The sequence below is a fragment of the Mytilus trossulus genome, unplaced genomic scaffold (genome assembly GCF_036588685.1).
Source record: "Mytilus trossulus isolate FHL-02 unplaced genomic scaffold, PNRI_Mtr1.1.1.hap1 h1tg000070l__unscaffolded, whole genome shotgun sequence".
NCBI lineage: Eukaryota > Metazoa > Mollusca > Bivalvia > Mytilida > Mytilidae > Mytilus > Mytilus trossulus.
In genome coordinates this window covers 5,578,900-5,605,909 of record NW_026963294.1, presented here as the reverse complement: position 1 = coordinate 5,605,909, position 27,010 = coordinate 5,578,900, and the positions used below count along the sequence as shown (strand labels likewise).

General features: G+C 32.0%; 1 long non-coding RNA gene across 1 annotated transcript; it reads right to left on the bottom strand.

Moving 5' to 3' along the window:
* LOC134699480 (uncharacterized) lies at nt 1-23,845 on the bottom strand. The gene is made up of 4 exons (XR_010103609.1): nt 23,725-23,845; nt 6,466-6,582; nt 633-665; nt 1-87 (listed from the first exon to the last, which is right to left on the bottom strand). It is a non-coding gene; the product is annotated as an uncharacterized LOC134699480 (long non-coding RNA).
* Nucleotides 23,846-27,010: the final 3,165 nt, after the last annotated feature.

Sequence of the window (27,010 nt, the reverse complement as noted above, 5' to 3'; positions counted from 1 at the left end):
AAAACCAATATATTCCAAATTAGCTCCATTTTCTAAAGATAATTCCACATCTTTAAGATTTCCCTCCTCAGCAGCTTTACAAAGTTTCTGTAAGTAAAACAAAGCTTAAGCATTTCTCTCCTGCACACAATTATGTATTACAGATGTAATAATTCAAATCAACAAACGACTTTTTATAGTTTGAGTTATTCTTCTTATGATGTCCACTTTTACCAGTTTGTTTTTCAAATGCAGTGACAACAACTGACCAAGACAGTGAAATTTCTGTTTGTAATTTCTGAGTTTTTTGAGAGAAGAAAAAACTTTGGATGATTATATAATGTATCAGGCCTTGCGGTCATAAAACTTTCGAGTCAGTTTTTCGTACTCGTACTGGAAAATCAACCAATCAAAATGCTGGATTTCATGTTTCAAGCATTATTTTTGTGCTCCAAGCACTGAGCAAAGTTTTATGACTTCAATCCCAGGTTTACACCTTTAAATTTTGTCCATTTGAATTTGTATAACTCTTGTCATTTTGATTCTCTTTTATTTTCCCTCTATGAAGACAATGAACTACACACATGTACCTTTCTCTACAGTTTGAAGACAAAAATAGGTCACAAGACAATTGAACTTTAACAAAATCTTACCTCATCCCAATTTGCCCAATTTGCCATTATCTCCTGTATAAAGAAAAGAAAGCATTTAAAATACACGAGTTTTAATTCTATGACTTATAATTTGAACATTGATTTAGGTATGATGCCTTACTATGATTTGTTCCTTTTTCTCCACTGCATGTGTACATTTTAATGATATCCATCATCTGTTAAGCAGGAAAAGGCTGACAAGGTACACAGACATAATGACAGTATACTTAAGAAAGTTGATTTGATTATCTCCCCTTTAACATGTAAGACCACCAGACACAACATCTGTCCAGCTGTAACACAGACAAGGCGAACATATAGACAGTATACTGAAGAAAGTTGATTTGATTATCTCCCCTTTAACATGTAAGACCACTAGACACAACATCTGTCCAGCTGTTACACAGACAAGGCACATGGACGTATACAGTATACTGAAGAAAGTTGATTTGATTATCTCCCCTTTAACATGGTATATCACCAGACACAACATCTGTCCAGCTGTTACAAAGACAAGGCACATGGACATATTGACAGTATACTGAAGAAAGTTGATTTGATTATCTCCCCTTTAACATGGTATACCACCAGACACAACATCTGTCCAGCTGTTACACAGACAAGGCACATGGACATATAGACAGTATACTGAAGAAGGTTGATTTGATTATCTCCCCTTTAACATGTAAGACCACCAGACACAACATCTGTCCAGCTGTTACAGACAAGGCACATGGACATATAGACAGTATATTGAAGAAAGTTGATTTGATTATCTCCCCTTTAACATGTAAGACCACCAGACACAACATCTGTCCAGCTGTTACAGACAAGGCACATGGACATATAGACAGTATACTGAAGAAGGTTGATTTGATTATCTCCCCTTTAACATGTAAGACCACCAGACACAACATCTGTCCAGCTGTAACACAGACAAGGCATATGGACATATAGACAGTATACTGAAGAAGGGTGATTTGATTATCTCCCCTTTAACATGTAAGACCATCAGACACAGCATCACAGACAAGGCACATGGACATATAGACAGTATCCTGAAGAAAGTTAATTTGATTATCTCCCCTTTAACATGTAAGACCACCAGACACAACATCACAGACAAGGCACATGGACATATAGACAGTATACTGAAGAAAGTTGATTTGATTATCTCCCCTTAAACATGTAAGACCACCAGACACAACATCTGTCCAGGTGTTACACAGACAAGACACATGGACATACGGACAGTATACTGAAGAAAGTTGATTTGATTATCTCCCCTATAACATGTTAGACCACCAGACACAACATCTGTCCAGCTGTTACACAGACAAGGCAAATGGACATATAGACAGTATACTGAAGAAAGTTGATTTGATTATCTCCCCTTAAACATGTAAGACCACCAGACACAACATCTGTCGAGCTGTTACACTGACAAGGTACATGGACATATAGACAGTATACTGAAGAAAGTTGATTTGATTATCTCCCCTTTAACACGTAAGACCACCAGACACACCATCTGTCCAGCTGTTACACAAACAAGGCACATGGACATATAGACAGTATACTGAAGAAAGTTGATTTGATTATCACCCCTTTAACATGTAAGACCACCAGACACACCATCTGTCCAGCTGTTACACAGACAAGGCACATGGACATATAGACAGTATACTGAAGAAAGTTGATTTGATTATCTCCCCTTTAACATGTAAGACCACCAGACACAATATCTCTCCAGCTGTTACACAGACAAGGCACATGGACATATAGACAGTATACCGAAGAAATTTGATTTGATTATCTCCCCTTTAACATGTTGGACCATCAGACACAACATCTGTCCAGCTGTTACATAGACAAGGCGAACATATAGACAGTATAATGAAGAAAGTTGATTTGATTATCTCCCCTTAAACATGTAAGACCACCAGACACAACATCTGTCCAGCTGTTACAGACAAGGCACATGGACATATAGACAGTATATTGAAGAAAGTTGATTTGATTATCTCCCCCTTTAACATGTAAGACCACCAAACACAACATCTGTCTAGCTGTTAAACAGACAAGGCACATGGACATATAGACAGTATACTGAAGAAAGTTGATTTGATTATCTCCCCTTTAACATGTAAGACCACCAGACACAACATCTGTCCAGCTGTTAAACCGACAAGGCATATAGACATATAGACAGTATACTGAAGAAAGTTGATTTGATTATCTCCCCTTTAACATGTAAGACCACCAGACACAACATCTGTCCAGCTGTTACACAGACAAGGCACATGGACATATAGACAGTATACTGAAGAAAGTTGATTTGATTATCTCCCCTTTAACATGTAAGACCAGCAGACACAATATCTCTCCAGCTGTAACACAGACAAGGCACATGGACATATAGACAGTATACCGAAGAAATTTGATTTGATTATCTCCCCTTTAACATGTTGGACCACTAGACACAACATCTGTCCAGCTGTTACATAGACAAGGCGAACATATAGACAGTATACTGAAGAAAGTTGATTTGATTATCTCCCCTTAAACATGTAAGACCACCAGACACAACATCTGTCCAGCTGTTACAGACAAGGCACATGGACATATAGACAGTATACTGAAGAAAGTTGATTTGATTATCTCCCCTTTAACATGTAAGACCACCAGACACAACATCTGTCCAGCTGTTAAACCGACAAGGCACATAGACATATAGACAGTATACTGAAGAAAGTTGATTTGATTATCTCCCCTTTAACATGTAAGACCACCAGACACAACATCTGTCCAGCTGTTACACAGACAAGGCACATGGACATATAGACAGTATACTGAAGAAAGTTGATTTGATTATCTCCCCTTTAACAAGTAAGACCACCAGACACAACATCTGTCCAGCTGTTACAGACAAGGCACATGGACATATAGGCAGTATACTGAAGAAAGTTAATTTGATTATCTCCCCTATAACATGTTGGACCACCAGACACAACATCTGTCCAGCTGTAACACAGACAAGGCACATGGACATATAGACAGTATACTGAAGAAAGTTAATTTGATTATCTCCCCTATAACATGTTGGACCACCAGACACAACATCTGTCCAGCTGTAACACAGACAAGGCACATGGACATATAGACAGTATACTGAAGAAAGTTGATTTGATTATCTCCCCTTTAACATGTTGGACCACCAGACACAACATCTGTCCAGCTGTAACACAGACAAGGCACATGGACATATAGACAGTATACTGAAGAAAGTTGATTTGATTATCTCCCCTTTAACATGTAAGACCACCAGACACAACATCTGTCCAGCTGTTACACAGACAAGGCATATGGACATATAGACAGTATACTGAAGAAAGTTAATTTGATTATCTCCCCTTTAACATGTTGGACCACCAGACACAACATCTGTCCAGCTGTAACACAGACAAGGCACATGGACATATAGACAGTATACTGAAGAAAGTTAATTTGATTATCTCCCTTTTAACATGTTGGACCACCAGACACAACATCTGTCCAGCTGTAACACAGACAAGGCACATGGACATATAGACAGTATACTGAAGAAAGTTAATTTGATTATCTCCCCTTTAACATTTTGGACCACCAGACACAACATCTGTCCAGCTGTAACACAGACAAGGCACATGGACATTTAGACAGTGTATTGAAGAAAGTTGATTTGATTATCTCCCCTTTAACATGTAAGACCACCAGACACAACATCTGTCCAGCTGTTACACAGACAAGGCACATGGACATACAGACAGTATATAGCAGTAATATTAGTTAATTTGATTATCTCCCCTTTTACATGTTAAACCACCAGAAATAACATATGTGCAGCTGTTACACTGAAGATGCACATGGACATACGGACAGTATATAGTAGTAAGTTAATTTGATTATCTCCCCTTTATCATGATAAACATGGTATGCATTGAAAAAAGCATGTGTACTTATAGTGGGTATATATTTGGTTGTCTCCCTTTTAACATCAGTCAGAGCTTAGACATTAACAAGTACTTGTTTTTTTTATTTCTGACATACAGAAGTTGAAATATGTTTTATGATAAAATGTGTTTACAATTTTGGACCTAACTTGGTAAGGTCAAGGTTTTATGTTGTAATTGGCTTTGAACTAGCTTTCAGTAACTGCAAGTACTCTTATTATGGTGCTTTTCATCTATTGTTTTAATGTTAGTTATTTTTGTGCCTCATAAAGATCTTTTGAGTTAAGCCCATTGCAACTAATTTTTACAATGTGTTCTTATGTTGCGCTGTAACACCACTGTCCATGGTTAGGGGAGGGTTGAGCCCTCACCAAGATGTTTAACCCCGCCACATTCTATACGTGCCTGTCCCAAGTCAGGAACTTGTAGTTTAGTGGTTGTCGTTTGTTCGTGTCTATCATATTTAGTTTTTGTAAATTGTTTTGTTATAATTCATTGTAAATCAGGCTGTCAGTTTTCTCAAGTAAATTGTTTCACATTGTTCATGTCAGGGACTTTTAAAGGCAACCGTTCAGTATGGGTTTCTTTCATAGTTGAAAGCAGTACAGTTGCCTATAATTGCTTACATCCACTTCATTTTAAGCATTGGTGGATAGTTGTCTCACTGGCACTCATACTACATCTCCTTATTTTTATATCTAGAAGTAACGATTTGACCCATTTTTTTCCTCACATCAGAATTGTTTTCTCATTTATAAGCGGTATGATCAATAGTTGCATTAGAAAAAAAGAATTAGAAAGTGAATAAACATGGTCTCTGGTTTTTTTAAACTGTTACTCATTTTTTCTTCTTCAGAAGACAAAGTGTTGCCTAACAAAGGCTAGTAATGTTGTCACAATTTGGTGTTATGCTTGATCTTTCTTTATTTGTACATGCATGGGTCTTGAGTTGGCCAAATTTGGTAGATTATCGACAGGAAGAAGTTAATATTTGCAACATTTTGATTTTGGAACAACTTTTTTTCCTGCTTAACAATAGTTTACTTGTTATATTTCATCATTCTGTCATAGTTCTATATTATTCAAGTAACACAGCTGATTCTGAAATGTTTTTAGTTCTTGACACATGCCATCAATGCTTATAACACAGAGATATTTCATGATTCTGATATGTTTTTAGTTCTACATGTTCTTAGCACATGCCATATATAAAGCTAACAAGACAGAGGTTTTTCATGATTGTGCAATATTTTTAGTTCTAAGCACATGCCATCAATGCTTATAACACAGAGATATTCCATGATTGTGCAATGTTTTAGTTCTACATGTTCTAAGCACATGCCATTAAAGCTTATAACACAGAGATATTTCATAATTGTGCAATGTTTTTAGTTCTAAGCACATGCCATCAATTCTTATAAGATATTTCATAATTGTGCAATGTTTTTAGTTCTAGGCACATGCCATCAATGCTAATAAGATATTTCATGATTGTGCAATGCTTTTAGTTCTAAGCACATGCCATTAAAGCTTATAAGACAGAGGTTTTTCATGATTGTGAAATGTTTTTAGTTCTAAGCACATGCCATTAAAGCTTATAAGACAGAGGTTTTTCATGATTGTGAAATGTTTTTAGTTCTAAGCACATGCCATTAAAGCTAATAAGACAGAGGTTTTTCGTGATTCCTCAATGTTTTATTTCTAAGCACATGCCATTAAAGCTTATAAGACAGAGGTTTTTTCACAATTCTTATAAAAAGACTTGATGTAGTTGATGTCCTAAAAGAGACACTTACAACTTTAAATCAGAATTATATAATCAACATATTTAACAATGATACCCAAACTAAAAGCTGTTGGTTCTAGTTATAAAGCTGTCCTTCATCAAACTTCAATAGCAACTTCTTTAAACCATGTCTTCATGACCTTAATACCAACTGCCACAGGTCAATAATAATCTGCAAATAAAGTTTAACATAAAATTTAAACCATGTAAAAATAATAGATTTGAGATGAACAAGAGGTGCACGCTGAAATGTCACAGCTGCTTTTGAAGAATTCAATTTCTTTCAAATTCAAAAAAAGTTTACTTTTGGACCTCAATGTGGACCAATTAAAAAACAGGACAGCATTTTGCAGGGGAAAGTTTTGAATTCTTTAAGGTTCATGTGGACCCTTTGGCTAAAATGGCCGTATTTTCACCTCAAAATTTACTCTGAGTACAGACAAACCTGCGCATCTGTAAAAAAATTCAGGCATAGCATGCCCTAGATAAATGAATTTTAAGTATGTTTTTTGTTTCAGAAAAATAAAAATTTACCAGAATTTTGCCGTGCACTTTTTTTCATTCCTCCAGAAGGTGCCACAATAAACTAAGTTGGGAAACAGGTTTGAGAATGTAAATATGTAAATATGAACCAATCAAATAATAAAAAAGATATATGCATCCAAACGTTTTCCTTAGAATGGTGGAGTGCCGAGTAAAACCACAAAACTGTCACAAAACAGCGATAAACAAGAATGTGTCCATAGTACACGGATGCCCCACTCGCACTATCATTTTCTATTTTAGTGGATCATGAAATTGGGGTCAAACTTTAATTTGGAATTAAAATTTAAAAAATCATATCATAGGGAACATGTGTACTAAGTTTCAAGTTGATGTAACTTTAACTTCATCAAAAACTACCTTGACCAAAAACTTTAACCTGAACTTTGCACTATCATTTTCTATGTTCAGTGAACCATGAAATTGGGGTCAAAACTATAATTTGGCATTAAAATTAGAAAGATCATATCATGGGGAACATGTGTATCAAGTTTCAAGTTGATTGGACTTCAGCTTCATCAAAAACTACCTCGACCAAAAACTTTAACCTGAAGCGAACGGACGCACAGACAGACGCACAGACGGACGAACGAACGAACGAACGGAGGCACAGACCAGAAAACATAATGCCTCTCTACTATCGTAGGTGGGTCATAAAAATGTCAAATAAACATTGAAAAACCAATCTTTGCTACCAGAATTTTCAGTTGTACCTTTTCTGATATATAGTTTTACCTGTCTGAAAGTTTCAAAGCCATTGTCCCAGTAGAAATCCAAATATATTCATTTTCTCCATGTACTGTTTTGTATTGATTGTATAAAAAACTTCCTTTGTGAAATTTTCTTAATATAAATATTTTTCGAATTAATTTCATAAATTACTGTTAAAATTTTTTCATAAAATATCTATTGAACATTTTTACTGACATTGAACTGAAAATATTTTACGTTTATTTACCGTCATAACTTTGATAACCATTTCAATGCAACATATATGTGAACAGAGTATATATATATTATTTTGTAAAGTCATTGTCTATTTCTCGATTTGAGGAGAATTTCGTTTGAACTTTACCTTGCAGCAATGTAGCCTCATGGAAGCGTACACAGGTGTGTATGTTGTAATTTGGAATGATTTAACAGAAAGAGTATAGCGTGTTTAATACACCAAGATGAAATATCCTATGAAAATCACAGGCAGTTGTCTCAAAAAAAATATTCTAATGTACCTGTTATATTAAGGTATATAGGAAAAAAAATTCTGAGACAAGTGCCTGCGATGACAATTGAGAAAGAATAATTAAATTGTATAAATTAATTGAAAATAAACATTCATTTTAATTCTGAAGTGTATATAATATTACAGTGGAACAATTTTTGATTACGTTCTATGCAATTAGCATGAAATTAAAATGTGAAATTAAAAGAATAGTACTTTTAATCTTAATAAACAGCTGCGCCATGAGCGCATGATACGCCCGACGTCTTGTGTGGAAGTTTTATGCAATAATCATAAATAGTTTCTCAGAAAGTTTTAAGCAATAACCATATATTGTTTTTGAGACACGGCAGGACATGTGAAACCCCCAACCCTGTTTTTTTTTTTTACAAAAAACTAAATTTCACTAAAATAAAATTTTGAAAAGTATACAGATCTTAAGATTAATATAACAAAGAACTTGTGTGTAAAGTTTTAAGCAATAATCCTAAATTATTTTTGAGATACGGCGCGGCATGTAAAAAAAACCTCCCCTGTTTAACAAAATACTCAATAACTCCAAAATAAAGTTTTGAATCGTCACCAAAAATATACAGATCTTTAGATTACTATAACAAAGAAGTGTGTAAAGTTTTAAGTAATAATCATAAATTGTTTTTGAGATACGGCACAACATGTAAAAAAAACCTTCTCCCTTTTTTACAAAATTCTCAATAACTCAAAAATGAAATTTTGAATCACCACCAAAAAGTATACAGATCTTTAGATTGATATAACAAAGACATGTGTAAAGTTTTAAGCAATAATCATAAATCGTTTTTGAGATATGGTGCGACATGTAAAAAAACCCTCTCCCTTTTTTTCAAAATACTCAATAACTCAAAAATAAAATTTTGAATCATCACCAAAAAGTATACAGATATTAAGATTAATATAACTAAGAAGTGTTTAAAGTTTTAAGCCATAATCAAGAATCGTATTTGAGATACGGTGCGACATGTGAAAAAAACACACCACTGTTTTAGTTACAAAGTGCCGTAACTCAAAAAGTTTTAATCTTATTTTCACCAAAAAGTATACAGATCATTTGACCATCATAAGAAACAACTATATTAAGTTTCATGAAATTTGGATAAGTCGTTCTCAAGTTACGGTGCGACATGTTTACGCCGGACAGACAGACGGACGGACGGACACCGGACATTTGTATACCATAATACGTCCCGTCAAAATTTTGACGGGCGTATACAAATTAAATGTTTCATTTCCCAATAAATAATAAATGCATATCTGTTTAATTTACTTTACAGGAATTTTTTAACTTGTATTTAAATCTGCCAATGTTAAAATTTATTTCATTAATGGATATACATGTACATACATTATAAATCTAAGCTAATACATTGTTTTGCTTGAGGATTTTTTATAACAAGTTTTTTTTATATTCTATGATAATTTTGTGCAATGCTGAACAGGAAAACTGTCATTATAAAAGGCATACATGTATCTTAGTAATGTATAACTGATATTGACGATTTTAGAACAATTCTTCCCATGCAACCTGGATGTTCCTGAAACAATTTTTACTAGTAGACTTGTAAGTTTCCTAACGTATAAGCGCCATTGAGAATGAGCGCCAGAGGTTCTTTCCAATAGACAAAGCGGACAAGTTGCGTTTCGTTAGTTTGTTTGCTGGGACAGGAGAGTCCAACCACTGGTACAGATAAACAGAATCACCATACAAGCTTATGTTGTCAATACTATCAGTAAAGAGTTCCATCGTCGGATGGGTAATATGAAGGCCAAGAATATGCAAGTGACAGGTCTGATTCTGAAGTTAGTAATCGGCCTTAACAATGATCTGAAGACATCGACCGCTTGTTCTTGATATTTGAAACTGCATGCATATATATATATACGTTTATGAGAGTGATTATTTATCTTGTGTCTGACAAAAACTAAATGCCTGCATGGTTATGTCTTGCCATTTTGTATTGGTTTGGTGGGTGTTCACTCAAAATTGTAATTCAAATATTGTGTTTGTGAGATGTAGATTCACTTCAATACCCAATTTCGTCTATATATTTCACAAGTGTATACCACTGAGAAGCTCTAAAGGTATATTACTCCCATTTTGTTTGGGTGTGAACCATCGGCATTGATGTTTACAGAAATATCTAATGAATAAGGTGATAATGGTAGAAAAATTAAGTATGAGCGTCATGTGGCAAATATTACATAAATGTCGGACCATGCGTTATCTATCAATCTGTATGAAAAGATTTCCAATACAACCACATTGAGTACTCGAGTCGTAGTTAAGTATTACAGGCTTCTCATGTCTTTTGAATCAGACACGCATCTTTTACTTTAAGATGTACATGATGTATGAAGGTTCTAAATATAATTATATTAAATGTAATAATAATCAAACGCCTACAGGCAATAACTAAATGGGTATGCAGTTTTAATACAGATTAATTCTTATTTACATAATCATTAACAAACTAAATAAATTGAACAAAGAAACACCTTAATGACACTACGATATAACAAATGGGATACTTAATTATTTGTTACCATGCTATGCAGAAACTTAACACATCAAGTTAGCGCTCGTGAATATCAATTAGGAACACAATGTGTGATTTTGTATAACTAAAAATATCAAAACCAGCAATAACTTTGTCAAGTAATCATTTTGTTGTCACTATGCCTCTCTTTATCTCCGCTCCTTTACAATAACTATTTCCTTTTTCGTCGACCATTTTCTATTTTGTTCTCTTTTCGGTTATTTTTTTTCACTATGCCACTATAATTCTGCTCCTTTACAATGACTATTTCCCCTGTCGTCCTAATCCTTATAAAGATAGGGACATTAGAAATAGAAGGGGCTCTCTTATCTTTTGTAAATTAATATTGATGTTTGCCAATCGACAAAAGTGTGTATTTGTGTAAAGACATTTTTTCAAAAGAAGGGTCCAGAATCCTGACAAAACAGTATTAATTTCACAAATTTTTTTATAGGTCATGTTTATAAAATTTAAAACTTGTTATCAGCCAAAATAGTGGATAATATTATTATCAGAACATCATTCACTTAAGAATTAAATGCTCTTTTTTGTAAATTTATTGGGGTGTAATTTAAGCGTTGATCGACGTACATTTTGTATGAAGCGCGGAAGTGCTTCATAATAAAAATGTGTGCACGGTCAACGCTTTTACAACCCTATAAAGTTAAAAAAAAAAAAAAGCAATCAATACTTGTAATTACATTTTTACCTATAGGATCAGGAAAACACGCCTTTTATCAAGTTTTTATTTCATTTACCTGTGCACTTTATTGTGGGACCTCGTATCATCATGAATGAAAAGTTGCATTGTGTAATAGTTACATTAGATGAATGTTTCATTATAATACTTTATTTTGATTGGCTAACTGCACATCACGTGTTATTTCGTAAGCAATTGCATCACTCAATAAAACTTTTCATTCATGATAACACGTGGTCCCACAATAAAGTGCACAGGTGAATAAAATACAAAAATTATAAAATTCGTGTTTTCATGATCATAGCTAAACAAATGTTATTATACGTTTTGAATGCTTCTTTTTGTAACTTTATAGGGTTGTAAAAGCGTTGACCGTGCGCACATTTTTAGTATGAAGCGCTTCCACGCTTCATACAAAATGTACATCACTTCGGCCAACGCTTTTACACCCCAATAAAGTTACAAAAAGAAGCATTCAATTCTTAAATGCAATTGATTAAGGAATATCACGAGATTGCTAGTTAGCCTATCAGAATAATGTATTATAATGAAACATACATTTAATGTAATTATTACCAGGTTAAATTATAATTTCAAACACGCACAAGGTTAAGAACGTCGAACACAAATACATCTGGTTCAATAAATGTTACATGTGCACACCGGGTACCTCAATAAAGAGGCCATGCATGAACCTGTATTATATAATACTTTCTGTCCGTTAACCTTATATAATTTCAACCAGATGCTCCGCAGGGCGAAGCTTTATACGGCCGCAGAGGTTGAACCCTGAACGGTTGGGGCAAGTATGGACACAACATTCAAGCTGGATTCAGCTCTAAATTTGGATTGGGATTAAATAGTTGACAAGGCATACTTTTCTGACACAGAATAAATGTGTTCTAATGAACTTAAAATATTTTTTTTTGCCTTTGAGCAATTCACTATGTTGTTGAATATTAATCCTCTCAAAAAAAGTTTGAAGAGTTTTTCTTTTTATTTATGAAATCTGAAATGAGAAAAATTTAACCCCCCCCCCCTTTCACATCCCCCTTTCCCTTTTTCCAAAACTGATCTCAATTCAAATTTATAATAGAGTTTGTAACAATAACTTCTCATTTAAGTATATCATAAAATATTAAAATGTAAAACAAAGTGCTTGTTATCACTGAATGGTAAAGATTGTTTTAATTTATCAGTTGGTAGTAAAAGTGAATTAAAAATGATTTAAGTTGATTCAACTACTATTCTGGACAAAGAAAGATAACTCCAATTGAAAATTTCTTGCTATTGCACAATATTGTACAATTAGATATTTCTTGCTATTGCGCAATACTGTGCAATTGAAAATTTCTTGCTATTGCACAATACTTAATGTAATAATTTTGGATCCTGATTTGAACCAACTTGAAAAAAAAAACTGGGCCCATAATCCCAAAGTACATGTTTAGGTTCAGCAAACCAAAAAGCCCAAGAATTCAATTTTTGTTAAAATCAAACTTAGTTTAATTTTGGACCCTTTGGACTTTAATGTAGACCAATTTGAAAACGGGACCAAACATTAAGAATCTACATACACAGTTAAATTTGGCATATCAAAGAACCCCTATTATTCAATGTTTGATGAAATCAAACAAAGTTTAATTTTGGACCCCGATTAACATATGACATGACAATTTTATCTCCGTTCAGCTTTCTCCTGTGAAACACAGCTTTTAACAACAATGAACGATTTGTTCCAACTTCATAACAAAGGCCTGCAGACTGATATAGTAATACTAGATTTTCTCTAAAGCCTTCGATACGGTCCCACACAAGAGACTGTTAGCCAAACTTGAAAGTTATGGTACTGATGGTTGAATACTAGATTGGCTCAACATGTTCCTGACACAACGATCTATGAGAGTCTTGGTAGATAGCGAAAATTCTGACTCGGTAGGTGTAGCATCAGGAGTAACTCAAGACACGGTATTAGGACCGCTGCTGTTCCTATGCCACATTAATTTTTTTTTTTCAATTTAAATATTTATTGTCATATAAACTCTGAACAATAAGTTTGTAACAAATAATATAAACATACACAAAATACATTTAACAAACAAAACCATAAAAACCAAAAAAGCAAAAAAGCAAAACAATCTATCTATATGATATATAAATACATTTTATAAATAAATCAAGAGCCCCCTACCCTCAGTTCTAATGCCTGTTTAAAATAGGACCCTAAGCTTTCCCCTTCTTTTGAGGTTGATGGACAAAGAAGATATTTATTTTTTTCATTTTCTTGCCAGGACATAAAATCTGGCATATGTTTAATTACATTACCTATAAAGTTATCTCATAGTTTAGCATTTTTTTTGCAGTATAAAATAAAATGGGCTTTATCCTCAATTGTATTACAGGATTTGTATAGTCTTTTTTCTCTAGGTATTTTTAAATGTCTTCCTTTTTTATAATTAAATTATAATCACTAATTCTCATGTTTGTTATGTTACTTCTCTTTTCAAAAGATTTACAGTTTAAGTAGATTTCCATTTCTAAATTTTGCTTTAAACTTTTATATAGATACAGTTTACTTTTTTGATCTATTTTTTCAAATTTTTGTTCAAATATATTTGTGTAGAAATTTAAGAATTGATGTTTTAAGGTTTTTTTAATAACTTTGAGTAATTTTTCTTTTGTTTCCCTCAAGAATGGATACATCCATGCTTACCTCTTTCAAAATATTTTAACATATGTAAACAAGGTATAGCGACATGAATTATCTAAACTTTAGAAAGTAAAAAGGATTCGTATAATTGATTATAATGGATTAATTTCAGAATTTAGTAATCTTGACAAGTAAAGTATACTTTGAGTTGTTATATGCATCTCTAGTGGGTATCTCCTTATCTCTGTTCACAGCTATGTTTGATGAAAAGTTTCTTGTTCCGAGGATATATTTACAGAAAAACGAATGTAATTCTTTTTAAACTTGATTTATCAGTAAAATTAAGGGGGTCTATATTTGTTTTTGAAATATTTGCACGTTTTTCTGCTATAAATTTTGAAACATAAGTATCCATTTTAGTTATTTCTGAATAATAAGTGGCTATTTATTTAACTATAGAATCAAAAAGACTGCAAGCTACTTTAACTGGCAGATTATTTAAGGAACAAGTATAAGTTTTAATGGCAAACATGACTTTCCTTGCTTTATTTACAAGCTCTTCGGATCTATGCAATAAGTTTCCATTTGATTTTACAAGAATTCCAAGAAATGAATACTCAGAGACATTTGACAAATTTTCATTTTTATATTCTGTAAAAGATGTTTTACGTTCTTATTATTTTGCTGCAGAATCATGTTTTAGTTTTTTTAATATTTTAAGTCAATTGCCACTTTTCACAATACTTTTCTAAGTTGTTCAGACTATTCTTGTAGGCCTTCTTTACTTTCAGATAATATTAAAAGGTCATCAGCAAATTGTAAAAGATCCTTCTTTAGTATCAATTAGTTCTAAAGGACAGCTATTTTCATTTGAAAACTCTACACCTAAATCATTAATAAATAAATTAAATAAAGTATGACTCAATGAATCCCCTTGTTTAACCACTTGTTTGACCTCAAAATATTATGAATGCCACTCTTGATGCTTGAAGGCAGATTTTGTTTCCTCGTTCTGTCCATTAATAATTTTAAATACGTTTTTCCTTGCTCCTGCCTTATACAAGACTTTTTTCAAGAAAGAATCAAAAGCCTTTTTTAAATTTTCAAAGCAGGCATATATTCTATTTTTATTTTTGTGTAAGTATTTGTTTATTAAATACTTAAGCACAAATATACAATCAGAGGTTCTGTGATTTTTTTCTAAAGCCAAATTGAGTATTACTCATAGTATTTTCCATCAGTTTAATCAATCTTTCATTTAATACAGCATTAAACAATTTTGGTAAGCAACTTATCAGAGATATTACCCCTGTAATTATTGGGATCAGGTGTTACTCCTGATTTAGGCAATAAAATTAAATATGAGTATTTCCATTTTGATTGGTAAATACCTGTATTAAAAATTAGTTTAAACAGTTTTACAATACTTTTGGTAGATACATTTTTACTAAATTTTACTATTTCATTTATAATGGTATCTGGCCCAGACACTTTTTCTTTTTTTAGCTTTCTAATAACATTTTTTTATTTCAGAGTATTTTATTGGATCATCTGTTTCTCTATTAGATATTATGTTCTTATCAATATTAACAAGTTGTTTTTCTATTTCCTCTTTCCATTTTATATTTACAAATGTGGGTTTTCCTTGGTCCTGAATATGCTTCGTAAATATTTCTTCATCTTTTAAAATTTCCGGCACTTCATTACCAGTATTTAAAATGTTTTTCATTCCTTTAAGTATTTCCCAATAATCTTAAGGTTTCTTATCAAAACTATCTGTTAATGAGTTAATATTTTCTATCTGTATTGTGCATTTTTAGATTTCACCATTTTTTTTAAACTTTTAACCAATTCAAAATATTTCTGTTTAAGTTGATTATTCGGACATTTTTTAAGTTTATTTCCAACCCGTTTATTTCTTTTTTTGTCTCATATACACAATTGTCTGACTATACCTGTCTATATTTTTTTCTCTTACTTTAACCTTTTTTTGTAATTTTACAAGTAATATCAGAGATATTTTCAAAAATGATAGTTAATTTTTCAGTTGCACCATCAACCCCTTTTTGATTTTCCTGATACTCATTAAATTCAAACTTCATTATCATTTTTTATATGCTCTGACGTAAGAGCTTTTACTAGCAAGTTATGTGAATTTTCAGTCCATTTATATCTTTTCAAATATTTCCATTTTTTTCTATATGACTTTTAAGGTCAAAAATTTGTTTTATATTAAAATTTAATGTTTACTGAATCTGTACATGATCTGACAAGTAAGTAAAATCATCAGTTTTAAAGTATTTCACTGAGGATAGGAGACTTTCACTTATTAAAGCATAATCTACAGCACTGTATCCATTTATTTACATAAAGTACAGTAGCCTAGGCTGTCCCCTATAAATCTGCCATTTAATATGCGTAACATTGAGGCAATACATAGTTCTAATAAGGATTTACCTTGTACATTTTTTACATTATCTTGATTGTTTCTAGAAATTTCTGTGTCAACTTCATATTAATTTGGTATTAGATTTTCAGCATCAAAATTGTTTTTTTGACAAGAATCTCCTGAAACAAAATCAGGACATTTACCCGTCCTTGCATTCATGTCCCCTATTAAAATATGTTTTCCTTGTCTAGCAAAAGTACTGATCTCATTTTCTAAGAAGCTATAATCATTTCCAAAATAGTTTGAATTTATAGGGGGAATGTATAATGCACATAAATATAAATCTTCTTTGAAACCAAAGAATTCCTTCTCAAGTTTTAGCCCTATCTATTTTGTGATTTTGTACCATTAATATTGGTTATACCTTTTGCTATTTTTCTTTTGTAATAGACCATTATTCCTCCACTATGTCGACGTGCTTTTCTTTTCTTTTATCGTATTTTTGAGAAAGTATTATAATTTGATATTTTATCTTTACGCTCCCCTGTCCAGGTTTCAAGTAATATATTTATGTCACTTTGAATTTTATCCATAAAAAAATCATCTTGAATTTTGTTCCCAAGTCAGACTATTCGCAGATGATTGCCTACTATCTAGGGAAGTCCAAACACAACAGGACCACCGACTACTACAAAACGACATTGTATCGTTGGAAGAATGGGCCGAAAAATGGGGTATGAGAATTAATGCCGAAAATTGTTCCATGATGATCGTCAACAACAAATCATCTCATGTTTATAAACTGGACAATCATATCCTGCAAAAGGTACAACAAAATCCGTATCTGAAATGATCTGAGGTGTGGCGCCCACATCGCAAAAATCGAGAAGAAAGCCAATTCCACTCTAAGCTTCTTGTGACGAAACCTCCGCCACTGTCCTAAGGATTGCAGGAAACAGGCGTATGTAGGACTTATCCGGTCACTTCTAGAATATGCGTCCATAGTCTTTGACCCTTACTTAACAAGGACAATAATGCACTTGAACGAGTACAGAGATCAGCAGTGCGTTTCATCAGTGGGGATTATACAAGCAGAGAGGAAGGTAGTATAAGGAGACTTATGAATGAACTAAAACTTCCAACACTGGAAAACAGACGTCGTCACAGTAGACTAACTTTTGTAAACAAGGTGGTCGGGGAGTTGGTACCAGCTATACCACAAGACTCGGTATTATTCAAAGAGATACCAAAACGACAAATTAAATCAAAACAATTTAGTGACTATAAAACAACAAACATTGTAGACAAATTTGTTCAAAACAACAGCCGGTGCTTCAAAATTCCACCTAACAAATCCGATCAATACAAAGTCATCCTTTGTAAGAACCATACCCGAATAGAATAGACTACTAGACAATCTCGTGTGTGCTAAGACAATTGAGAGCTTGAAAACTTCGGTTGCTCTCACAACGTTGGACTTATTTTCCAGCGCCTCTCTCCCGTTGCCACTGATGCCATATACTGGCCCTGCAACGTATTTATTCAGATTCAGATTAAGATTTTATATGGAATGATTGTATGTTTAACTGATGATGCCATTGATGGTACACTGTGATTGTAATCAAAGAAAGTTTTAAACCTTCTGATGTTTTTTTTTTCTTTTAAAAGGGAACTGTACGTACTGTCTCAGCATTTTAACAAACTCTTTATTTTCTTCTATGTTTTCTTCATGCTCTCTTTAGCAAAACTCAATAGTATATTTTAGTGAATTTATTGACATTGATACTGTTATACATGTGTAGCTTCGGTATCATCAGCATTGGTATCGGTTATCTCTTCTTCAGATGGCATTTCTGTAACCCCCACTTCCTATATTGATATTTAGGTATTCAGTCTGTTGACTTTCTAATACATGTAGTAGTATTTGAGTATTTGTATCAGTAGATTTATCTGCTACAACTTGTATTGCCCATGGTTCTGAATCACCTGCTTTAACTGCTCTTAACGTTTACATGTATGTAGACAAACTAGTTGATTTGAATACAATCAGGTTTCTCTATGAAGCTACTTTTTTTTTTTATGTTAAATGGATATTGATATCTTTTATTGAGAAAGATTAATAAGAAAATAAAGACCAACATATGCATATGATCTAAGTTCATATATACATGTATCAAAATATCTGTAAAAAATAAACGATGGCATACATGTAAATGCTGAATTTACAGTGTTATAGTGTAATAATTTGCTAGAATTTATTAAAATTAAAATAACTCAGATATTCTATCAATAAAATATAGAAATATGTTAAAGTTATTATCCATTATTTATATAACTAACAGTTGTTTGAATAATATGAGTTAATTACAATAATCTTTAGTTTATTATTTTTAAATGGATGTTAATTTATTTAACAATTAACCTCTACAATCTTTTTGAGTTCATTTAATCTCCCTTGGACCTTCAATGTCTAATTTTGATTTAAATTCACTTTTCATTATACACCAATATAGTCAACAATACAACTACAATACTGGTATATCAGTAATGTACCAGTATTGTTGTTTCTTAAAAACAAGTTACAATACTGGTACAAAACGTTTATACCAGTATTGTGGACAATAAAACTGGTATACCAGTATTGCGATCACCAACTATAGGAGATCCAATTTCGTTGAACAGATAGGGATTTTTAATTGGTGGTCTGACACCTTTAGCAACCCCCACCCGGAAATATGTCCATCGACCATCAATGACAAAGCTAAGTTTTCGTCTTCAGCATCTCTTGATGACATCAACGGTTTTCTAATGATTTTACGTATAAAATTATGACCCCGTAACAAGGAAGCCAGCAGCCTCTTTGTTACATATAACACAGTATACACAAATGTGAACACATAAACACAAAAAATAAAAAAAGGAAAGTACTGCACACTTAATTCACATTGTTAATTAGAAATGAGAAAATGTTTTGCAAAACTTGTAAACATATGGTCCGAGACCACACTCGTCCTAGTGTTGACAGTGGGTTACTTGCCATTAATTTTTATACCCCTTCCAAATTTATTTATCCATGTTTAATGCCTTAAATTGCTAGTCGGGGGATGAAATTACACTGTAAAAAAATTTGGGTCCAGAATTTTAAAGGAAAGTAGTGATTTGGTCCAGCTGAAAAAGGTTAAAAATCAGCACTTCGGAAGCTGTCAAAAGATTTCAAGACCCCCTACACATAGAATTGTCCATATTTTGAGTTTGAGCCGATGCAGTTTTCTATAATTTTGATATAACTTGTCCCAAAAATAGTACAACACACTGTAAAAATTTCTTTGAGAAAGCGCAGGTGGGATTTTTGTTATTTTCATCTATATTCTAAAAGAAATGCACTACGAAATAATTGTGGTCTCGGACCTATATGTGACGTATAAAAAGAGAAAACGTTTTACTCTGCTTACAATCTAGTTCGAATTCGGTTTCGCATGACAGTAAAATATAACAGAATTCTTCACCAGCTAATGAACCAAGAAAGACACTTAAAGTTATTGGGTTTATGCATAGTAACTCGCACCAGAATTCATCCCGGCGAATATCGGATAAATAGTTACACGACGAAATTGCGTGAATACACGGGTCGGTGGATATATATATGTGATAAGGTTTAAACATGAAACATCAGTAATGTTAAGTATTCTATTGAAATTTGATAAAAAATAAGATAAAATAAAAATAGCAAGTTCTTTGTTTTGCACGAAGACAATGATTCTTTCTATATTTAGTATTAGTCATTATTTTTTTTCCATAAACATGACAAAAGAGGGTCAAAGAGATTTTAATATTTTTTATTCAACTCATTTTAACAAGACTAATATATTTGTTTATTTATCCATACCAGGGATGGGGTAATCGTAATCTGTAATCGTAATCGATTGTAATTGATTACATTTTTTCAAGTAATCGACAGTAATCTGTAATCGAAGATATTTTCGATTACATGTAATCGTAATTTAATCGATTACAGCAAAAATTTGGATGTAATCATCGATTACTTTTCGATTACATTTCGATTACTTTAGTAAAATAGTTTGATGAAAATTAACCTATTTCAGAGGAAAATATGTATGTTATCACTTTGTAGTACAGATAAAAAAATATGCATCAACAATACTTGAGAGTTAAGCAACTGCCTTATTTCTATCTATTGTCTCAAGCTGCATTATGAGTAACCAGATCCCCTACCTAAATTTACATTTATATCTAGTGTTTGAAACAAATGGATGTATGTGCTTGTCAATAATTCAAGAGCTTTAATATTTAAATAAGAAAATAGATTTGAAATAATAAAATAGATCTTAAATAAGAAATGTGTCTGTCTTTGGTTAAGTTCTGTACTACATTTTTAAAAGTAGTAAGCTTATTTGTATTATATTTCCTGATAACATCATTTTCAATCAGAGTTGAAATTAAAGCTTAGAATAGATAAACATTTGATTTCTTAAATGTTATGATATACATGTACATTTGTATATAAATTAAATTAAAAAAGAACACAAATCCTTTTAGCAATGAACCAATGGCAATGCATAGCAATTCTTTTCAGAAATAGATACATGTATCCCTTTGACACTATGAATATATATTTAGTATATAATTTGATTGAAGAAACTACAAATCTAAACAAAATTGCCTTTATTAATGAGATGATCAATGTCTTATAATAAATAACAAACATACTTTGTTTTTATTTCAATTATCTTATGTCTAATTAAGAAGGAAATTTACAATATTTGGCCCCAGGTTATAAATTGTACTCCAGTGGCAGTTAAATAATCTGTAATTAGTGTTGTTATCCAAACAAAAGGTTTGAATCATGCATTTCATTATAAAAAATAAATTTTGATCTTAAAAATTAGCTGAACTAATTAATTATGCTTATTTTTTATATTTCCATTAAACACTATAATTAACTATGCTAAAATTGTTTTTTTAGAAAGAGTAAAAACAAAAAAGCTAAAGTAAGTCAGTAAGATAGTTTAATTTTTGAAAAAAAAATATTTATGAATAAGCGATTATTGCAATGCGATGACATCTTTCATTTATGTTGAATGTCAAAATTTCAAGATTTTTTAAATATTTCTAATTTTCATCAAGAGATTTGATCTTAAAAGCAGCTATTAACTTATAATTTAGAAACATGCAATGCTTTGAATGATGCACTTTGTAAAGATCTTAATTAATTTCCACTTTACAAATGTTGAGCAATATAATTGTGTTTTACTCATGTTATTTTTTGTTGAAATGTTATAAAGTATGTAATCGACAGTAATCGAAAAGTAATGTAATTACTTTTGATGAAGTAATCGATTGTAATCGATTACAAACTAAAATTTGAGTAATCGATTATTAATCGATTGCACAAAAATCCTTCATGTAATCGATTATTAATCGATTACATTTGCCAGTAATCGTGCCCATCCCTGATCCATACTATGTCAATCATTTTTCTATGTTAGGAATTTGACTGGGTTATACTTAAAATTTCGTGGATTCAAGTGAAAAGTTGAAACTTGGACTTCTTATCAATTATGGCTGCAGATCAAGTTTTTTGCAATTTTCGTTTGATATATATGTTTTCTTTTTTATATCATATTATTTGCCATAAATAAAGACAACAGTAGTATACCGCTGTTCAAAACTCATAAATCCATGGACAAAAAACAAAATCGGGGTAACAAACTAAAACCGAGGGAAACGCATTAAATATAAGAGGAGAGCAACGACACAACACCGAAACGCAACACACACAGAAACGGACCAAGCATCAGACAAAATACCACGAGAATAACAAATATAACATCAAACCCAAATACATATCATTGACTTTCCGAATCAAGTTCTTGATTTTGACCGGGCGTTTTATGTTTTTATGAATTTTAGTTCACAGTGGAAAACTTTACTATATCATTTATATATGTGTGACTTTCGGTCAACTTTTAACCTTTTTTATACGACCGGAAAATTGCCCAGTTTTCAAGCTGGTCCAAATCGGGGTCCAAAATTAAACTTTGTTTGATTTCATCAAAAATTGAATAATTGGGGTTCTTTGATATGCTGAATCTAAACATGTACTTAGATTTTTTATTATGGGCCCAGTTTTCAAGTTGGTTCAAATCAGGATCCAAAATTATTATATTAAGTATTGTGCAATAGCAAGAAATTTTCAATTGCACAGTATTCAGCAATATAGCAAAAAATCTTCAATTGCACAGTTTTGTGCAACAGTAAGAAATTTTCAATTGCACAGTATTGCGCAATAGCAAGAAATCTTCAATTGCACAGTATTGTGCAATAGCAAATATTTTCAATTGCACAGTATTGCACAATAACAAGAAATATCTAATTGCACAATGTTGTGCAATAGCAAGACATTTTAAATTAGAGTTATCTTTCTTAATAATAGAATAATAGTTGAATCAACTTAAATCTTTGTTTTATACAATATACAATGTATATCCACTTTTACTACCAACTGATAAATTAAACAACCTTTGCCATTTAGTGATAACAATTTTAATATTTTATGATGTATTTAAATGAGTAATTATTCAACCTCTGCGACCGTATAAAGCTGCGCCCTGCGGAGCATCTGGTTAAGTAATGTATTTATATATGTCTTTCTACCATATTATTTGTCATTAAATTGGCTTTCAGAATCATTGATTTTGACCGGGCTCTTTATATTTTTGTGAATTAAGTTCAAAGTTAAAAATTTATATACAAGGGTGACTTCCGGTCAACTTTTTATCCTTTACACGTAATGAATTTAGATTTTTCTTTACATCATATAATTTGTCAATAAATTGTATTTAACAATCAATTTACAGGTTTTAACCGGGTTATATGCTTTTTCGTAAATTTAAGTTTAAATGTTCAGAAATGTGTTGCCAGAGTCACGCTAAGAAAGACTTCTGGTCAACTTTTGGGTAAAAAAGCATATTTAAATATATTGTGTTTTAATTTTATCTGATAGTCTATTATATAAGCTTTCAAAATCAGTTTTATTTATCAATCTAGCTTTAGAGGTTCCAGAGATATTTATAGTTAAAATACACCAAATTTTTACTTCCGCGTTTTCCACTTCCGCGTTCTAGACCTTCCCACCTGTTGCTGCGTTCAAAATTGAGCTTAAAATGAGTATGTAATTTTTGTACATGAGTCATATATAACAGAAATATGTTAAACTTACCCTTAAAAGCCATTCACATTACGTCTTCTTGGCTAAACAGAATTGTTTGTAGAATGTCAATAGCAAGGTGCAAGCTAGAAGTGATCCCACTCAATGCACGGAAAAATTGCGTGTCCGTTTTTATTAAAATATTATAATTACCGATTAACACTAAAAATAAAGCTAAAGTCGGTAGAAATTTCCGGCAAGCAGTGACTGAAACTTTTTAAAGTATTTATACCGGAAAGTTTTTATTATATCTATATCTTTGTACACACAAGTAATATAATATTTACAATCAATATAAAGAGCTTGACTCTTCCTATATCGGCTCTTTTTTTTTTTCTGTCCGGAAGTGGGTCAAGAACGATTCAGGATATTAGATGTTTCCGGTTTTAAGAAATATTCGAATTTCTGGCAAGAAAAATAGTCAAACTTAGCAAATATTTCTTGCAAACAGTTAAAATTATTGTCTTTGAATATGTTCCAGCCCAAAAGTTTACATTTTTAACATATTTTAATTCAAATTCAGTATTATTTGATTATTTTAATGGTCTTTTTTATTTAATTTACAATTTTTCTAATTAATACATTTATAAACATCTTTGATACAAAATATAATTTGCCATGCTCTTTACTGACACTACTGAAATAAGAAAGTCAGGAAATATCGACCAATATTTTTCGTATATCTTTCACTTTTCATTCCCGATCAAATGACAGTTTATTATAAAATTGATTGCGGGTACGTGTACCATATGAAGGGGAAAAAAACCCAAAACATACACTGCCTTAATATTAAGACTTAAATTGATTTACTTATACTCTATACATCTTTTAAAGTTTAAAAGTTAAAAAAACCCTTCTAGCATGGAGTTAGAGAACGTGGGTAATTTGCTCTGTCCCATGATATAGCCCCTGTACAATACTGTTGAATTTCATTATATAGCTAGGAACTATTCTTTCTCCCTATCTTTTTATTTATGTTCTTGCAATTTGATAGTCAGTATAAAAAAACAACAACATAATAGCTGGGTGACAACTATGACATTTTTCATGTTAATTGGCAAGGAACGACTCTTGACCATTAATGGGTCGCTATATATGAACTACACTGAACTTATACCCAAAGCTTAACAAGGTAAGTTCCCGCTAAAATGTGCTTTCTGAAATACAGTTGAACGGATAAATAAAGGCAACAGTAGTATACCGCTGTTCAAAACTCACAAATCCATGGACAAAAAACAAAATCGGGGTAACAAACTAAAACCGAGGGAAACGCATCACATATAAGAGAAGAACAACGACACAACACCGAAACGCATCACACACAGAAACGGAAAAGCAAAAGACAAAACACCACGAGAATAGCAAATATAACATCAAAACCGAATACATAAATTTTGGATAGACAAGTACCGTGCCACGTCTTATCTCAATATCTCAAAAATAACAGAAAACACAAACGACTCAACGTTAAAATGTAACACACACAGGATAATTCCGACGCTAAAACAGTAAAATTAGCTCTAATGTCGGCGCTTAAATGTCGCCTAGTAGTTTAAATGTTTTCGTCAAAATGTCCTGCGCCTTTTAACACAATCTTATTAAAAATTAGATTACCGTTAACAATGTATCGACAAGAAATATAACTTTTGTATCGTATATGAATGCTTTTTTAAATTGTAAACTCGCCCTGATTATGCATGAAATAATTGCAACTGAAGTAAAGCCACCAGCTATACCTAGCAATGAATTATTTTATCATCAATTACACATTTAACGTATTTAGATAATGTAACCAGACTAACAATGAACAAAGAAAATGTAATAAGTAAAAACTATAAATTGTAAACTTTATTTTGTTTTGTGCATATTGTCATTATAACTTCAAAAATACATTATCAGATTTGTTTATTTATTCTTAAATAAGTTGCATATATATTTTCTTATCAATATCTGATTATTTTTGGAACGTGTCTTATTGTTGATAGTTTACTATCTACATTGGAAATTATCCGTATCCACTGGACTTTATAAGTAAAAACAATGTACAAAAAAATGTTTATACACCCAAGTTATCATATTTATTGATAATGTGTTGAGACTACAGTAACATATTGATGTCCAGTATAATAGTTTATTATATACAAATATGCTGGTGGATTATTAGTCCCCGAGGGTATCACCAGCCCAGTATTAAAATTTGCTGTTACAAAATATTACAAATTATTATAAATTAAGGAATGTATCTCCCTCATGCAAAGCTCTGATTTCTTTCACGGATTTGGCTATATTGTCGAAATGTGCATCTGGTGCAAGAAAACTTCAATGTTTGACTGGCTAGTGGTTCCAGTAGTAATTAATTAGACCACTCGGCAACCGAGGCCCCCTTTCCCAAAGGAACAAATATTTTTTAAACCCTGACCACATGCTCACCATTAATATATGTACCAACAGCCAGCACAGTGTAAACTTACTTGATTGCAAACTGTAGGAGGAGTTATAATTAACTATATGCCCATAAGAGAACGGAAGGACGGACAGGGATAAATAATACCACCCAAACTTTTACGTCATTAGGCATGAAAATTAGTTATTACATTTTACCCTGGCAGTTTCGGATAATACAATAGTTTCTGCGATAGAGTTGAACCAATATCAAATACCAGCTGAAATAAACTGAAACTTATTATGGTTAAAATGAAATTGTTTGCAGAAACGAAATTACCAAACACTTACAGACTTAATAGTAAATGATATGTTCTTTTACATATGATTCAGATCTTTATTATTAATTAATATGTGACCAAACATTTCAACACCTTAACATTGATTTATTTACTTTCAAACACTGTAAAACAAAACTGTTTTTGTTCGTTTAAATACTCCAAGGAATAGCAATATAAGTCTTACGTTTTCATGGAATACATGATAACCAAAACCGAAGGTATCGTTCTCTCTTTTTTGAACTCTGTTTGGTGTTTTCAGAAATTCGTGGTGTCTTCCATGTTCTTCTTCATTGCTTTTAAAGAAAAAATTCTAATTAAGTATATCTTCTGTAATCCGATTCCCGCAACATTTATAAAATGTACCATGTTTCTTTTTAAGTATAAATATTCAGAAACATTTTTTGCGGTCTCTTCAAGTTCGTACTACCAAACATAACACCTTTTCTAAAAAAGGAGAAACAAATTTGTTAATAATATTTTCACATTTTTGGTCAACGATTAAGCTTTAACACAGACATCAGCAACCGCGGTCGCCAAGTCCTAGCTTACGAATTTGAATAACATCTCACTTTACA